The sequence below is a fragment of the Bombus vancouverensis genome, unplaced genomic scaffold, assembly GCF_051014615.1.
Source record: "Bombus vancouverensis nearcticus unplaced genomic scaffold, iyBomVanc1_principal scaffold0036, whole genome shotgun sequence".
NCBI classification, from domain to species: domain Eukaryota; kingdom Metazoa; phylum Arthropoda; class Insecta; order Hymenoptera; family Apidae; genus Bombus; species Bombus vancouverensis.
This window is the reverse complement of record NW_027468927.1, coordinates 705,483-712,525: the sequence shown is the minus strand read 5'-3', so window position 1 is coordinate 712,525 and position 7,043 is coordinate 705,483.

Below are 7,043 nucleotides of genomic sequence, written 5' to 3'. Positions count from 1 at the left end.
TATTAAAAAAAAAAAAAAAAATTTGAGTGCAGCTTGAAAGCTTGTTATCACACACTCTCAGAATCGTCTATTTGAGATTCGCTCGTTCGTTTGTCCGTCTGTTCTACAGTTTGTTTCGAAATACAAGTGAGGTGAGATAACGACTGAACGAAAGGCTTTGTGCTCTTATATTTGCGTACAATTACATACAATTGGGTGTAGAGATAGAATACGGATAATGTTACGCCACGAGGCTTACCACAGGCTGTATTTTCTAACCGTCGCTCGCGGTCCTACAACGTCGCAGACGGATCGTCGCGGCTGCCCGGCAAACAAACATTGTAGTGGCAAGCGCATGGTTCATTAAGCAGGGCGACCTCCAGAGACATCGACTCGTGGCCGTTATTTTACCTCGCGTAAAAGAATGTGGCGTGATCCGAACGTAGTGGGGGTCGCCTTCCAGAAAAAACGAAAATAATCGAAGGGAGTTCAGTTCCTTCTGACGAGTCAAACGTGACACTTCGACAAATCTGACGAGCAAACGAATTTATCTAGAGATATCGCAAAGTCGAGTCAAATTTCTGTAACATCTTCATCATATTATTGTAAAATATATTGTTCTATGTTAACCTGTTAATACAGTGTTACATTCATTAAACCACCTCTGTTATCCTAAACGAAATAGGGGAACGACTATTTCGCGGCGTCGATTAACATCATCGTAGCAAGAATTTACGCCTCTCGCTGACGCGTTCTCCTAGCGGCCGCGTCTCTCCGCGAACGGTCGTAACAGATAAAGTAGGATAAACAGAGATAGTCGCCTCTCACTCTCCACTGGAGTTGTAGCATGGAACGCCGTAACAACTGAGAGTCTCCTCTCGAGCTCAAAGGTTAAGGGCACAGAGTTTAAGCGAACGTCTCTTTTTACCTAGCAGTTAAATAATATTTCAATCTCCCGTAATACCCATTCGCTCTATCACACCTACATATATTATGAATAAAATATAAGAGTTAGGTTCACGTTAGGGCATTGATCCGGTAGCAACTGACGCATATGTCGCTTTATTTTTAATTAAGATGTGACGATATGACTTTATGATTTACAGTTTTGCCCTCCTTTTGAGATAACGGCTACTTTAGAATAAGACTAAACAAAAATACATAGATGTTTCGATGATAAACGATAGCGATATGAGTATTCAGCGCCTTAAAAATTAATTACGGCAGAGAATTTTTTAGATTAGAAACTAAAAGTAGAATATTAAAGTTTGTGTTTGTAAGATCAGAAAAGTATTACATTTTTCTGAATATTTCTTTTCATTATTTTCTATCATTTTTCATTCGTTATTTTGTTTTATATATTAAAATGAATACAATAAATAATACAAACAAACTTCCGAATAAATAAAAATATAAACCTATTTCACTCCACAATTCAAAACTTCTAAAGTGTACTTTATTTTCTACTCTAAAAAGCTTTTCAAGACATTCAGATATTCTTCAGATATTAGTTCCTATCAGTACATACACGTCGCTATTAACAAAATGTTTATGTATTTCCACTACCCTTGTTCTAAAATAGCTATTATTTTGAAAATTTGTAAAAAAATCTTTTAATCCTTTTAGGAGATGTATGGCTAAACTGAGATCGCAGGTGAAATTAAATTTTCGATGTTCTGTAAACTTTTGCTAGCACTAAAGATAGCAAACAACAATTCATGCCAAATAATTGTGGACGAAATAAATTCAAAATTAATTTCATACACAAGCAAAGCACGCGATTCACTGTTGATTTGAGAATCTTCTGCTCCTTCACTTAATTTTTCTAGTGCACCTTCATTAATCTCTAAAAAGCTGGCATTTTGCCACTGAAATTTTGAATTTGTATACAACTTACATATTGCACAAACTTTGCAAGTTTGTTCCTGAAGTTCGGCCATGGCAAATATCACTCAGGACCAGTTTACTGGATGATTGCACCGAATGAACCACTGGTCTCCAAAACGGTCTGACAATTATTATTACACTAGAAGTAATTTTTAGCATGATAAAGTAATATATATGCTTGTTACATGTTTCTTATTCAGGATAACATCTCAAATTTGATTTATTTCGCTTATTTCCTTTATTCGTAGAAAGTGCTTTGTATAAACAAATATTAATAACACTTATATCCACTAATTTGCAAAAATTCAGAACTGTGATTGATCGATATTCATCTTGCGTGGCATGTGACACAGAAATGTAAACTGTTCGTCTGAATACGCATATAACATACACACACGTTATAAAATATAATGTTTATATCAGTCAGTATCGTTTCATTACCAGTCAACTCACCAAAAATAGAATTTGTTTCTACTTTGTGCACTCTTCTGTTTGGATGATCACTTTCGATGAAACGCGGATGAAAATTTCGATGAATATCTCAGAATGAAAAGGAGTACATTCGGATTATGGATCGCAGTAGTTCTCACGGATGGTTCTCGACCGATCGGACTAGCCCTTTCGCTATTACGGGCGACTATAGTCGCCCTGCGTAAGACATCTCGTATTTTACATACAACGAGTATTGTACAAGCCTTCATTAGCAATAAAATGGTGAGACAAGAGGGCATTGTATATGTTGTCCTCTTTCCGCAATGAAAAATTTGTTGATACGAAACGTCTTTATCGCACGCAAAAAATGATTAAAAAACTGAAGTGTGTTATCAATTATAATCGATTGATGTGGAGCGAATCGCGATACCAGTGCCAGATTTGTGATGTTGTCCTGTGTGTAACACCATGTTTCGAAAAATACCACACGCAATTCCATTATTAAAAGCTATTCGTATCCATACAATTATATTATATTATATTATATTATTATATTCTATAATGTTATTTGTTCTCAAATTGTAATTAAAAGTGAGTATGTTAAGAAGTTATAAATACCCTGTTTTGATGAAAGCTTTTTTCTTCGAAAAACACCGTCAGAGCAGCTTGGTTTGCAGTGAGGCGTAAACGCGGTTGCTGATGTCACGTCGATTCGGGGTAATTTCACGTTCCGCACGTAAGGTGAGAGATTCGCACTTCAATTATGATCGTTATTACAAATTTTATTAGAAACTGACAGAGTAACGATACAGAATGTTTTAACAGAACAGAATAGAATGTCGAGTACTGACTTGGGAGGTATTTTTATATCAAGGGTTTGGTTCCTGTGGAGGGGTTATCGCTGGATGCCGGACACATAGAGATTCCGTTACTGCTTAGTTACTGCTTTGATGGCTAAGGTATGTGAGATATAATTATCCTTTCGCTGCATTCCCACGGTCACCGTGACATTCCCCCCTCCTTAGCTTTGCTTTGCTCCGCTAAAGCGTAAGGCTCTGATGGGGTTTCTAAGTTGAATGATACCCTCATCTTCGTCTTCGGTGATATTTCGTAAGGTGACCGTCCTTGGTACTGTTGATGTTTGATCGATCCCGTTTACACGAGCGGTAGGGCAGAGTATTTTGATACGTACATTTTTAGGAAGTGATCGGCGTAGATATTCGAATATTACATTTGTACATTACATATGTCGGGTTTACATTAGAATTAGGGTTAGGGGCGTGAAACGAATCTTCGTTTGGGTTACACGTTGTCGTTATGCAATAGAGAAGACATTGACTAGTGCAAATACGATTATTATAGAACCGGACAAGTAACCGTGGTAGAGTAGGTAATCGAGAAACTAATGACAATGATTCTAGGTTCAATAACGAATCCGCGGTCGACGGGATGATAGATGAACGTACTCACAAAATCTAAGTCGGACGCGTAATATTCACTGGTCGTAAAGGGTTACTCCTTTCATCAATGAGATCGCGAGCGAGAATGCCTTTCCCGTCCCGATGATGCCACAGAGGAAAACTATAATGGGGTGTGTCTAAGGACACGAGATCATCGGATTCGTCGAGAAAAGCCTTCGTTCAGAAAGTAAGGGAAATTGGCGTTGTTGCTAATTGGTCAATCTCCATATCGGTGGTTAGAAAAAGATGCTAGCCGCCCTTGAGGGAAAGTTGCTAGTGGGAGACGCCGCTCGTTGAAAAATAGGTCTCCCCTATTTTCCCGTAGTTGGGACAAAGACTGTTTGTCTGTTTGAAGGACTTTAGTTAGCTAAATCTTAAGATTTATAACGGGCCCTCGAGCTAGCTGAACATTACTGCGGAGACGCATCGACATCTGGCAATCATCTTACTCGAAGAATAGGGTCTGCGTGTGGCGAGCTACGGGACAGAGACCGTTGGAATGCTTACTGTCGAGTGTTACAACTATTTCCTTTTTAAGGAGAGCTATAGAATTATTCCATGCCTTTGTTAGACAAAGCGTTTATCCCGTGATCGCGGCTACGTTCGGCGACTGACTGTCGCCTCGAGCCCAAGCTCATTATCACAACCCTCGAACAATTACAATCGGATTGAATAACTACAATTGTTCAATTACAGCTATAGTAGACTCTAGGTTACAATATTGCGGGAATATCAAAAATTTCAAAGGCTCCGGTGTTCTTTCATCTCCGACACATATATTGTTCCTAATCCTAGGACTACGATTCCTAATATTTGTAGTGTGGATATGCCATATTCCTTCAGTGAATTTATGCGTCGCTCAAATTGAAGGGTACTGATTTGTGTTTGTAATGCATCGAGGTTGGCTTTATATCGATTAAAATCGTGAGTTACCTTTGGAGCTGTTTCTAATATTTTCTCTAATATTGGAACATCTGTTTCTTCGAAGCTGTATATACTATTCTTAAATTTGGTTTCGTAAGAGATATTTTTACGCGATCCTCCTATTTTCATGATATTATGATCGTATGTGATTATGCACCCGGTTTTACTGCTAATTAAGCTTGGTTGTCCAATTTCTAGGATTTTATGTGTCTTACATAACACGTCGATTTGTACATTTTTCGCAGGAATAATAATATAATGGTTTTCCTGTTTTGATGTCTAAGGTATATGAGATATAATTATCCTTTCGCTGCATTCCCACGGTCACCGTGACACTGACGACCTTTCTCGGACACCGTGCACTATTTTGGCACGGCGGCACGTTCAGTGGGATTGCCGCGCCGAAGAGGCCGTCCAAATGATCTTCCGGAAATGCTCGCGTTTATAACACGCTCGACTATTGAGCACACGATGGACATAGAAAATGAAATGCATTATTACAATTATTGGAAAGATGCCGTCAGAAATACTAATGTCCTGATTCTAAAACAGTCTCTTATGTTCGGAAGTATATGTCATAAAATTGCCTATGAAAATCCTCGCGTATTTATTCTTTTGGACGAAACGTAAATGAAACGACTTTTACAGCTTACAATTTTTTATGTACAGTAAAATGAGTAAAATTGAATATTTATATATTTGTCGGGTTATCATTAGGATTTAAGGCGCGTAATTTGGCTTCAGGTTCCCCCGATGAATTTCCTAACGAAGATGTCGGCTGATCGTTGTAAGGAAGAACTCTCATTTCATCATAAAATTGGTCCTCCGTCTTGATATTATTTGCGAGCGTTAGTCGTCGAAAGCGTTGATCTTGTGAGCTTAGCATATAAAGGGCAAAGGCATTGATTACTTCGGGCATCGTTAGATCTTGCAACTTCATCTGCAATATGTAACGGAGGCGACTACCATACGCTCCTGGGGTTTCGGTCTCCGACGGTCGTTCTCTGGATATCCTTATTAACGCCGAGGCGGCTGTCTCTCTGCCACCAAAACGCGAAAGGAATTGTTCCTTAAACGTTGGCCAGGAAAGCTTTCCACCGCGCACTATTTGTGAAAGCCAATGCGCAGCAGACCCCTTTAGGGCGCGATTTAGAGCGGAAAGTAACGCACTATCTTGTATCGGGTAGTCTTTCAAAATCACATCTGTATATGAGCACCACGCGGATGGATCAGCGCCCGTGCCTTCAGGGTCAAAACGTGGTAACGTTACATCCTTAGGTTCCGTACTCGGTCTTTGCTCCCTCGGCTGAGTTATCCGGTCCATGATTTTCATGAGTTGTTCCAAGGTGACACATGGGCTTGATCCCACTTCTGATATCGGGTTATCATTAGGATTTAAGGCGCGTAACGATTCTTCGTTTGAATTAGCCATTGTTTTACGAAACAGAGAATATATTTACGCGAATAAACAAGATTTTACAAAATATTATGAATAATGAGTTTAATAAATGATAAGATTAACAAACGATAAGTTTAACTAATAATTAGATTAAAGAATAATAAGTTTAACGAACAATAAGAGGAACGAATAATATGTCTTACGAATAATAAATTTAACGAATAATGAGATTAACGATTGATAGGTTTTACGAATAATGAATTTAATTAACGCTATTAACAATGTTCCGGGGTTCAAACGAATCCACGGTCAATGGGATAACTCTTTACTATGCGTAGAATAATTTTAAACACAAAAATACGATTGCTGAGACACTCGGTAAATTGCTCGATGTATCACTTTCCAAGGCGATCACACGAATGAATATCTGATGAAAATCTTTTTCGCTATACGACTGCATTTGTTTGTTATATGCTCGCTGGAGGCATCGAGAAGGTTCCAATCGTCGTTGCTAGGCAGTTTCTGTCAAAAGTTTGTTGTATACTCTTTGGAAACATCGAGAAAGATCCAAACGCCGTTACTAGGCAGTTTTTGTCTGGAGATTGATTCCTAATACAACGTGTGTCCCATTATATCGACATCTCTAAGGTACAATTCTATGTGATTTCTAGGGAGAACAATACAACCGATCCACACCTTCGTCAGGTAAAACGTTTATCCCGTGACCGTGGCTACGTTCGGCGACCAGTTGTCACCTCGAACCCACTTTCGCTTTCACAAATATCAAACAATTACAAATGACAATTGCTTAATTACAGTTATGATAAAATCTAGGCTAAAGCATTAGAAGGCTTCCTCAAAATTGCAAAAGGAAGGCTCCAGTTTTCCTTTCACCTCCGACATATTATTTTAGTGCAGTAGTGATAGTATAATTTTTGTCTATCACAAAATGTACATAAAAA